Source organism: Thermobia domestica, chromosome 9 (genome assembly GCF_964235325.1).
Source record: "Thermobia domestica chromosome 9, izTheDome1.hap1.1, whole genome shotgun sequence".
Lineage (NCBI taxonomy): Eukaryota > Metazoa > Arthropoda > Insecta > Zygentoma > Lepismatidae > Thermobia > Thermobia domestica.
In genome coordinates this window covers 277,377,559-277,390,311 of record NC_137462.1, presented here as the reverse complement: position 1 = coordinate 277,390,311, position 12,753 = coordinate 277,377,559, and positions in this window count along the sequence as shown.

Below are 12,753 nucleotides of genomic sequence, written 5' to 3'. Positions count from 1 at the left end.
GTTATGGGGGGAGGGGGGAGAAAAAACATGAATGAGCATATTTTTTTTCGCACGATAGTAGTAAAGGGTTAAGTGCAGCTAAACTTTATTGATAGAGAAAATCATTGAAAAAGTGGCTAAGACTGATATGGGTTTTAGTATTAATTTTTGTTTTCTAAAAAAAATCAAATGAGTTGGTTGATAATTGCTCTAATATAAATTTTGTAATTCAATACGTAAAGCATATATCAATAACTGTATTAGTCTAAGAAAAATATTTTTGGGCACAAAAAGAAAAAGTCAACGATTATTCATATATCTGTACATTTTTTTAAAGCATATTATAATTAAAAGCGTCAGTTCAGAGAATCAAAATTTGCATTATTTCTTGTCCATTTCGTGTATATTAGGCATAACATTTGAAAATAAACTTTTCGTCTACTCTTGAAATATTCATATGTTACACGTGTACTAAATAGGTATTCAGCTACAGATAGTTATCGAGTGAAACCGTCAGTTGTGTTAGCATTTCCTAAACACACAGTTTGAATGCAACGCTCTAACAAGAGAAAGAGCTTTAGTGATAGGATATCAACAGGCAGTCGCCATAGTGCAGGGAGTCACGAAATGTAGTAATTACTACGAAATGCAAGGACAAAGCTCTCCCCTTTGTAATACGTTCTGTTGATTCATATATTCTTATGAGGTACCGTATACATTGGCTCGTATTTACTTAGAATCATTGCCATAAACTCGTTTATTCCACCGGTTTAATATCGTGCATTTGCACTCTATTAAATGTATATGATATGTTTATCCACATAAAAAAAAGAATTTTATAAAAGCTTACAAATATCATTCTAGTTTTCACCGTCTCCTAAGTAAGGTAAGTTTTCTAGTTTAGCCTAACCGGCATAATCGTGGGACGTAAAACTTAAAGATTTCATTTCGTTTCGTCATTCTAGTTTTATTTCATTAGTGTTTACTTACAAGTATTTAAAGCAAACAAATGTAATTAAAGGACTCTAATTTTAGCTCACAAGTGTGGCTTCTTGTCGTGTGATGCCTTACAGTAGCAAGATTTTTCTGTAGAAATTTGGGCAATTAGGGTTTAGTCCAGGAGCCTGAAACACTTCTGTATGCAAGTCATTGCAGGGAGGAAGTTATTGTTGAATTGGTTAAATTGGATGTATAAGAAGGATAAGAATCTTGGGTAGACACTCCTCATCCCCCCACACACTTTTTCAGAAATGACGTCATTCAAAATGACTACTTGACAACTCTGATATGGTTTAAAATGTCCAAATGGAACGTCTTAGAGATCTTAAAATGAAGTAAATCTACCAGAATTTTCTCCCTGCCATGACTTTGGGTTCATATACATATGGAGATTATAGCACGGCCAACAAGAGATGGTCTCTGACGTTTCTTACCACATGCGGTGGGACATTGCAGCCCCTACTTTGATACTAGTGTTACCAACCACGATCACTCTGTCTTATACCATTAATTATATTGCAACTACAGTTGCACCGAAAAAAAAACCTTGGCACGCGAGTAGTGACAATGACACTGCGAGCTGTCAGAGACGTTCTCTTACTGGACGCACTATAATATAGTTTATATAGATTAATACAGTGTGTCTGTCAACTCATGGTGCACTTTTGACCGGTCACCGGAAAGCAACAAAAGAAGATAGAAATGTGTTCCCACGGAGGGTAGACTGACAAAATCTGTTGTCCGGACAGCGGTATATTGTACAAATGTACGGTATCCGTAAGTTTACTATGGAAATCTGTACGAAGCATACGTTATCCATATGCTATATACGTACTGCCTTTAGATATTACGTCGTGCCGCTTAGGATGTCTCACATCTAACAGTCTTCCGCATACTACGTGGTATACGTATGGTAATTACGTCAGCTATATGTTATATACGTCCATCTGTATTTGAGATCCTTACCGCCTATATAGAATGCTTTCTTTCATACGGGAATTACGTTTATTCGGAGCACTTGTACGGAAAGTATTATAAAACATACGTATTCAGTTATATGATATATTTGCCGCAGGGTGTTACATAGTCTTTCGTTAAGTCCAAAAACTATAGGATTTACGCATGTAACCTATGTTTTACGTACACCACATACTTTTTTCTATTTTGTGGTTCACCAGGTACCCCCATACCCAAAAGTTCGTAATTCAACATACATTTGTATAATCGGCGACAAAACATTTTCCCGTTTTATGAAATTAATTTCGTAAATAACTTCACAGTGGAAGGACAATTTGAGTACAGTTTTGCAGTAAATTAAAAAGAATTATAATTTTCTGTACGTTCCAGCCTCGAAACTCGATGAAACGGTGTACGTTCCTTCGTTATTTCCTAAATAAATTTTACCAAACGCAAAGAACTTTTGTTACTGACTGAATGCCTCCCCCAATAAAAACTATACCTGTTTAACATGGAAATGATTGATGAGACATGAAAATTTGATTTTACATTTTATCTGTGCTTTTTCTCTTAGAAAAGCAATCAAGTTCTATGATTTTTTTTTTCCTGAATATGTAGGTGGAAGCATTTTACACTTTCTTATTGTCTTTTCAAGTGCAAAGTAATACACGTTCAATACTACATAGATGTAGTGGTTTGTAATATTGGACTCCCCTTAAAATCGTGGACCCCTCCAAACAAAAATTTCTGAGTGCGTGCAAATTATATTCTACAGATATTAACCAAGGGTGTTTAATTCAGAAGTTAGTAATGAATAATTCTCTACCGTAGAGCAAAAGTTGCTATCATTTCTACCTGGTCTCTATTTTTAAAGCCTGCTGATTCCTTGCTCCCTTGTGTTCGTTCAAAGTAGTAGTTTGCAACTGTAATATGTATGATCTAGGAGTACGATTTTATAATAAGTGAAACATTACAAATGAAATGAAATGAAATCTTTTGGTTTAACGTCCTACGATTATGTCCTTAGGTTAAGGGAGACGATAATTAAGGCAAGTGAACAACAATGATGCAATATGTTAGAATGATAATGTGGGAGAAAACGGTGGTATAGTCAGGAACACGATGTTATTCACCAGAAACTTACTTGTCCGAGGGTCGAACCAAAGACCCCAAACACCAGAGGTAAGCGCTCTATTACTGAGCCACCGTACCCCCAAGAGAAACACAGAGGAACATTAAAGCAAAGGGGAGGGTACGAGATAGGAGTATAAAATGCGCAAGTGTTGGCAATATACGTTTGATTGATTGATTGAATGGGGATAATGGGAACGTCAGTAGGATGGCCATTTGTCCCCGTCTTGATGGAAACTATGGACTCAAGAACATAGACTGCCTAAAGATATTCGCTAAAAATGAACGGTGCACGAAAAAGGAATGTAAAATAATATAAGGTAATAATACTTATAATAGTAACAATATGTTGAAAAACAATAAAATGAAATAAAAGAACATAAATCAAAAGGTAACAAAAACGCTAAGAATAATTATAAAATAGCTCAGAGAACAGCATCCAAGATCAGACTATGAATAAAACCTAAAACACGAGCAACACCATTGAAATCATCCATAAGCGCTCATTCGAGATTAAGCGCTATTCCAAGACGTTCTCTGAGATCTGAGTATTCAGGACATTCGGATAAAAATGTGTCAAATACTCAGCGGGACAATACAGTTTTTACAATACGGACAGTTTGGCAGTGTTCATGTAGTCATAGATTCACGAGGAGTATAGCTGGAAAAACATTGGCTATGCTGTCGACATTCTTATTTGCTTGGCAACACTGCATCTCACCAACGTCAGATTACCTTCTTGTTTTTTCACCTCTTTGTGTAGTTTGCTCAGAACATAAACACGGAGCATTTAATCGGAGGTGAATGTTATGATGTACGAGGGGCGTGTAGTAAGTTATCTACGTAGATAAGAAGGGAGGGGCATAGCATAACACCTGACACAAACACAAAGGCCGAGCAATTTGAGGTCAGTCGGAGAAACGAAGTGGATATGAGCAAAGTGTTTGTGTTGTGCCGCGAACAATGGAATTGCAGAAGTTGAGGACTAAACGTCGATCCACCACTGTTATTCTGAGGAAAAAACAGAAGTCCATTCAGTGGAAACACCACGATTTCCCACCCCCGAAGAAGTTCCACACACAGCCTTCTGCGGGGAAGATCACGGTTCAGCAGGCTATTTCCCAGTAGTCTGCAGGCCATGACAAATACTACTTTTATTCTCTGGAATTTCTTCGCTGCCCACACAGTGGTGACGGTGCATAGACCTCCATGGGAACTACATAGAAAAACCTTGATAACCAGGTGAGCCTTTCTGCATTCCTTCCTGTCTAGGTAGATAACTTGTTGGACTTCCCTCTAATGCATCCATCATTGATTATTATTATAAAGACCTCCATGGGGACTACATCAAAAAACCGTGATGACCAGGTGAGCCTTTCTGCATTCTTTCCTGTCTAGGTAGATAACTTGTTGGACTTCCCTCTAATGCATCCATCATTGATTATTATTATAAAGACCTCCATGGGGACTACATCAAAAAACCGTGATGACCAGGTGAGCCTTTCTGCATTCTTTCCTGTCTAGGTAGATAACTTATTAGACTTCCCTCTAATGCATCCATCATTGATTATTATTATAAAGACCTCCGTGGGGACTTCATCGAAAAACAGTGGTGACCAGATGAGCCTATCTGCATTCCTTCCTGTCTAGGTGGATAACTTATTGGACACTCCTCGTATGAGATCTCAAATTCGACTCCAAACGTTCATGAACTGGATAACCACGTCTCATCACCTTCTTTACCCTGTTTGCTGTAATGCATAATCTTATTACATGATTATCTCATTATCATTTCCAGCGTATCTAGTACAGTTTCTAATTAGCCGGCGGTAGTTTCTCATGTCCTCTGGCTTCTTACGCGTCTGTTTGGGAATCAATAATATATGTACTGTGTAATGCAATTAATGAAATGTTTACTTATGAAAGATCAACAAATTTGAGCTAGCCGTTCTCGGAACGAAATAATTTGAATCAAACAAGCTCTTAACAGGTAAAATATTCTTCGGGAATTTCCTTGAGAGAAATAAGCTGTGACATTAAAACGTATGTAGGTGTTTAGTGAAATGTTTATGTTAAGTAAGTAAGTTGATAAGCAAAAGCATTAGAACCGTTTTAGAGAAGATGGTTAGTAATTATTCACTCGAGAACAAACTATCTTATTTGAGTACTTCTTAAATGGAATAAAAGGAAATAAATTTTGCTTTACTGTACTTTAGTTAATAAAACGTTCATTTACTAAACGCGAGAGGAATTTTTAAAACGATTTACAATTTTTGATCATCAGAAAATTACCCATTTTTTGACTTATGGAAAATAAATTGATCCCTCTGCATTCCTTTAAATCTTTGGCGATTATCCTCTGCACAGTTTTTTCGAGCTCTTACCTGTCCTAGTAATGAGCATTTTTGTCAGGGGATTCTGTTGAGTGACCACTTGCTGCAATTGTCGAACCACATCCATTGCCCGTTTGGAACAGGGGTGTAGTCTTCTTGCCGCTGTGTGCACACCTCTCTCCTCTTGGGGTGCATGCTTGTTGCGTTTGAATACATTGGCATTCCCCTTTTTGGAAATCATGAAACCCTTCGCCAAATGCTGTTTCACAATTTCACACTAGCTCTATCCCATGTCGGAAAGTGCTTAGATGCACCAATCAAAGACTAGGGTGACTTTTGGAGGCATTTTACTCTCAATGCACTTTACTGTCAGCTACCATCTTCTCCACACACCTGCTTTGTGAGTGCTCCGTCTCCCTTCGTTGCCGTGCAATTGTAGTAGCCCTAATGGACGTTCCACTTCGTTTTCATAAACGTAGGACTATGTCTGTAAGGGGAGTATTCAAGTAAAAAAAATGAAATGAAATCTTTGAGTTTTACATCCCACGGTTATGCCGCTTAGGCTAAAGGAGACTGTGGTGATGAGAAATGAGTGAAATGGTGGAATGAAGAAAGTGGGAGGAAACGGGAGAACCCCGAGAAAACCCACGAGCACGGTGTTTGTCCACCGCAAAGTCCACACGGCACGAGCTGAGATCGAATCAGGGACCCCAAGCACCTCTATCACTGAGCCACCGCGGTTCCTTGCTCAAGTCAAATTCAAGTCAAGAGATTTATCGTAGTAAAAATCAAGAAATAAAAGCTGCATCATTTATTGTTCTACGTAACCCCCTGATACAGTCAATATAATATATTTAAACCAGCATTAAACCAATTCCTGGAAGATATCAACATAGAAAGTTTTTTAGTATGTCTTAACTATTCTGTAACAGTCTGCTTCACTTCATTATTACTGTGGAAATGTTGACCTCTGAGAAATTCATTTATGGATGGATTCAGGTGAAAAATCACTTGGCTGCCCTTACTTTTCGGAACAGCAAATAGCCATGAATTATTGTCTTTATTGTTCTCAACGAAAATTACATACTTTTTTGCAATTTTATGACAGGATTCTCAATGATAAGATATTTAAAGCGTGTTTCTAGGATACTTCTGTGTATAAATCGACCCTAATTACTACTTTAAGTAAAGAGTTTTAATTTTCCCCAAACTGAAGATGTGACTAGATTAGAAAACTTATCTGTACCCAGTTATTGATAGATATTAGGAAGGGTAAATAGATATCTGTCCAAGTGCAAGGTTTCTTTTGCTTCTGCTTATCCAAGATTGATTATTAAGAATTCCACCCTGGTGTTGCTGCTACATATTCATAACATTTAAAGATGAAATTTGGTTGTATATTAATCTCAATAATGTACAGTAGGGATCTTTATTTCGACCTTAAATGCTGAAATTTCCTACTTCATATGCGAAGATATTGAATCTTACCCATTAAATGGTATTATTGGATCTGTGATGCTGCTAATGGGTTTCGAAATCACAAGAAATATTTGTGATTCATAGTTTAAAATGGTTTTCTTCGAAGAAAAAAATTAAGGTTACTTTAAGAAATAGTCACTAAGCTATAAGAAAATATCATTAAACCTCTGTTAGAATTGGATAATGCAGCATTGTATGGAAGGAAAAGGTTTTTGAACACATATTCTAGCATTGTCCCGATCAATTTTGTTCTTTTTCCTAAGAGGAATCCTTTCACATCGGAGCAGATCTCAGCCTGGGTCTCTTTCTATATAAAGCAATTGTTAATTGTTATAACCTTCTGTAAATTATTCTGTTATTTTATGCCAGAAATTACGGTACCTATATTTAATAATTGTTGAATAATTACTTAAAAGTTGCCTTTGTGTTACATGGTTTAATAGTATTCATTATTATTATCAACGAATTATAACGTAAATTTTGTAGGATCAATTAATATCTTAAGGCTCCGTTATCAGGCGCACACTCAGAAATTTTTGTTGGGAGGTCCAGTACTACAAACCACTACGTCTATGTAATACTGAGCGGGTATTTTTCTGTACCCAGAAAGACGGTAAATAATGGTGAAATACTTCCACTTATATTTTCAGAAAAAAAATATAGAACTAGAATGTTTTTTTTTTAAATAAGAGAACATGTACAGACGAAGTATACGCTTAAATTTTCGTGCTATATCAATCATTTCTCTGTTAAACAATTATAGTCTTATTTTAAAAAAAAGAATACAAATCTATGTTGAGTTAGGACGTTTTGGGGGATCCGGACCCGTGGACTCCGTGTAGGTCCCCCTATGCCATTTGCAATTTCAGTTCATGTTCCTTTCATTTTCCACTTTTCACATATAATGTTTTATGTAGTTGTATATGTGTTAATAATAACATAATTAATTAATTAATTAATTAAATTAATTAACATATTTAATTAATAATAACATATTTGGTATTAATTATGGTAAAAGTAGATATTGTTGTACTTAAAGAAATCTTAATAAAAGTTATGTACTATTTTAAACTACCCACATATCTTGTGATGAGTTCTTAAGTATTTACTAATTTTCCTTTGTACTTTTTTTTGTCAAAAGATTCAATATATTTCAATCAAAATTTTCTTGTAGTCCTTATATCTGGAGAACTACATATAGTGTAGCCAAACCCAAAATATCACTTAACTCTGTATGATGTCCTTATTCCGTAGAAGAAAAAAAAATAACTCGATTTAGGTGCCGTTCAAAAAAATTTTGGGCCCCTGATCCAAAAGCTAATTCTTGCCCAAGATCGCAATCTTTTGATCCATGTTTTTGGATCACCCCTAAAATTCTTGTTAATTTTGTTAATAATTTACATTATTAGATTAATAATAAATGATGATGCAATAAATAACTATAAAATTTTGTAAGACAAACTACAAGAATATATAATTATCGAAACTTACACAATACATCTCACAGAAATCCTTTATGTCAACATCACTATTTTGTTTATCTTTCTTCTTTAGCCGATTTATGTATTTGGGAAGATGCCTTTCTTTATTTTGAAATAAGTTAAACAAAATCATTGATGTCTTGATTTTACTCATTTCCTCTTCTAATGCACTTAAATGTCTCATACTTCAAAATGATTCTTTTATATATACAATACTATTTTTTTCTATATAATAATATATGTATGTTCCACCATTAACTCTACAGCGTCTATAGTAATTTCAACCAAATTAATTTAGTACAGTATTATGGCTTACAATCTAAAGAATACTTTTTGGATACAACACCCCTAGAAACTCTAGGAGCTGCAAAGGAAGTTACTTTTAAAACAAATAACTAACAGATTAAAGAATACTTTGTAACTTCAAACAATGTTGGTTCACTACATTACAGGGATAACATTTTTTATTGAAATAAGTATCCTGTTAAGGGGGAAGGAATTCAATCCTTTCATAAACTTCTTCCCGTGCAAAGAAAGGGTGTTTCAGAGATATTCAACGCTCAAGGCGCTGCTCAGCTATTTACGATTTTCAAACTTTTTGTGTAAAAATGTTATTCTTCCCGTGCGAATAACGGACATTTTCAGCAGGTAATAAAAATACAATTGAGATTAATAAAAATATGGTTACCACAATTATTTTCAGTTTAATATTATTTAAGTTAAATTTGGTTTCTAATTATTGTATTTATATATCGCAAAATCTTGTTATCACAACCTATAAAATATTTAAGTAAATTTGGGATCTCGTTCAATCAAACTATCTAAGTACATGAAATTGTCGTTTATTTCAGACAAGTAAAAAAATTAATGTTTTTCCGCAGAAATCAATGAGCTTAAATACCTACCTAGGTAAATGAGGTGTTGGTACTCAATTATTACAGATACTTTGACGCCCGTATTAAAAATAAAAAAATGCAAAATTACGTCAAAGGTATCTCAGCTTCTGATTGATTTATTCCCTTATTAGTATTGGAATTACATGAAACGTGGACTCGCATCTGAACAACATGGGTAAACACCGGAACTTTGAACACGGGCATCTCGCTTTGAAGACGCGTGTTCTATCAACATAGCCACGAAGGAGCTCGTCTTCATCTGGTGTGTCAATATACTTCCAGACACCTCCTTCACTAGTGACTGGTGCCTTATGGTTCACATGATCCCGGGTTCGTTTCCCGTTGGGAGACATTTAATTAATTCTAGTGGTTTGGATACTACCTTAAACTCTAAGATTTCACACTCTCTATTCTCAATGTTTTAAAAGGTTATTAAACTCCCAAAACAAAGAAAGAAACTTGTTTTTATACATGTAAAAAATAAAACAACATGTAAATACTTTTAGTACATATATTGGGGGGGGGGAAATCTATCAAGTGTGTGTTTATAAAGTGTAATTTTCGTTTTCAAAAGCTTTCATTCTCCGAAAACAATATCTAATATGACATATTTAAAACACTTCTCAACAAACAGTTCGAAAACAAACTCCTCACATATATTTTGCACATTTTGAACAAAAAACCTGGGACATACTTGGACAACACATTATCTAAAAGGGGTGGATATGTGTCATATGGAGGTGTTCAAAGAGTATCGGTAATGTATAAAGTGTCCCACTGCGTCTAAAAGTAATTTCTGTATTTTTTGTACAGTGCGAAAAGAAAATTTCCGTCGTTTTACGCAATAACTCATAATGTTCTATATCTCTGACAGTTGTTGTTACATGCCCGTTCCTTGCCTAAACGATACTTTTTTAAGATCTCTTAACATATTTATGTAAAGAGTTTCTGCTTTCGAATACCAGTCCAGAAAAGTCTTAAATACGTTTTAACAATTTTTTAGGATGCTTTCTAGTCTCAATATTGGATGAAAAATATATAAATCGGTAAATGAACAAAATATGTATAATGTTTGTTCAAACCAATCCTGTCTGTCCTTCGAAATGAAATTAGGAAAGTTAACCAGGGTGTTTTGTGAACTTTACTCATGAGTTGCCAACACTGAGTTTTCTTTTTAAATTTTCATTTGTTTGTCTTGAAGGAAATATGCAGTGACTTGAGTTTCTTCTCCTTATTCTTAGAAATTGTTTTCTCTTCTTGGTACTTGAATTCCTTTCTCGTTTTTTTTCCTTATGCCCTGTTCCTTCATCTCCCAGTTCATCTGGTCCTCAATTTCTTATACTTTGCGAAACAATTGCTATTAGAAAGTCTTTGTGGTATAACTGTCTCTGGAATTTTCACAAAGGAGACGGAGACCGAAAAATATGCTTTTGCTTCGTTATTTATGCTACCTTCGAAACTTCTGGTATTGTTTCCTAACGAGTGACGTCTTTTGACAATAGTTCAACGACCTTTTCCGTTTTTATGTATTTAAAGAAATATGTGCATAGTTTCTATATAAATGACTTATAAAATATAGAATAAGTTCCGTATATATTATCAGAGGAACTTGTATATAGCTGAAAAAGGAGCGAATGAGAACAAAAATAGTACTCAAAATTTGAAGGTTAAAAATGAAATTCTAGTGACATATGAAATACATATACAGGGTGCGGAAAAGTCCCGGAACAATCCAATGTATCGCGAAATATACAGATCAGCAAAACAAAACAAAACAAGTTTTAAATAGTTTTCAAAAGGCTATCCAATGATACGAAACGCAAATCCCTATGCCAACCCCCTTCGGGGGTACGGGGTAACTATAAAATATTAAATCGAAATTTCCGTTAACGTTTTGATACTCCCTTTGTGTGTGTCGATTCAAGCACCATCCGTGAAGGCACTGTTTTCAATTCTTATTCAAATCACTGTCACTTTTTCTGGAGAAGCCACATGTACAATAAGAAATGAGTGTTCCCATATAAAATTTTATAGTTAATCCCTGTATCTTCCAAGGTAGGGATAGGAGGGTTACGTTTGGTACCATTGGATATCTGTTTTAAAACTATTTAATACGTGCTTTTGCTTGTTTTGCTGATCTGAATATTTCGCGAGATCTGGACCCTTCCGGGACTTTTTCCGTACCTTTTTCCTTTAGCTCTGTACCTTATCTACTTTACAATAGGAGCATACTTTTATCTTCAATTCAATATAAGAGATGTAACTTAAACGTTGTTCTCTGTTAAAACGATCTTAATGTGAACAAAGTGCAATTGTGTACCTCTGCTATTGATGTGCTAGTATTTGGTAGCAAGCTTCATAATGATGTAATACACAAGTATTGAAACACGAAGCACTATTCTCGTTAATTTATTCCTTCTCAAGATGTAGGAAGATAATGCATTTTACTATTTCTATGTTCGGATCTTGGTAATTAAGAATAAATGAAAAACTGTTTAGTAAATTTTGAAATTGAATGTATTTTTTCATAACTCTACAACTCCTTGCTTACTAAACAATACTAAACAATAAAATACATAATCAGACTGATCGAGGAGAGTAAGTTTTTCACATAATGTAACAAAACAAATCTGCGAGAAATCATAGAGCTGCAGGCTAATCAAGACCGCTATCAAATATCATAACTAATGATATAGTAACTTTTAGCTTTCTAATACCACTTAGCAAAATGGGTTTATCAGCTTAATTAGAAGAGATTACAATCCAATTATGGTGCATTTAGATTTCGAAACCATAACCTGTCAGAAACATCTCAACCAAATGTTCTATAAACTATCCCAAACAAACTGAAGTGTACTGGGATGTATTGAATGAAGTAGAGCTTATAACTACCCATCGCAAGACTTAAATGAACCATCAATTACGTACTTACTTTCATCGTTAATACAGAAAAACATTATTACTCATTAATTCCGTAAGTTATAAGCGTCTACAAAGGATGCAGTATGTGGGTTGTTTCACAATTACCACATTTACAGAGTCTACGAAGACTGCTGATAGAGTTTACATGAGCATTCAAGGCAAAATTATCTGAAAGTATATTGTCAATATATTCAATAGTACGTGACCACGTAAAAGTCCATGAACTACGAGATTGGGTGTGTAATTAGCTTCAAACAGAGAAGTAAATCACATAAATTCTAACAAAGTTCAACATTTACAATGAAAAATGTAAGAAGAAATATAAATTCATATTTGCAACAGAAAGAAAATATTAATGCAAAATATACTAAGCGTAGGAGAATTCACCTTGCTGGTTTAATGGCTAGCGTGATTTGCTTTGGTGCACGAAGTCCTGGGTTCGATTCTCAGTAGAAGAGCGTTGAACCTTTAGCGTTCAAATTCAACCTTAAACTTGGGTTACGTCTCAGATAGTATCGGTGCTAAACTAGGACGCTAAGTTTTATCACAGTAACATGTGCTACTATTTATACGTCT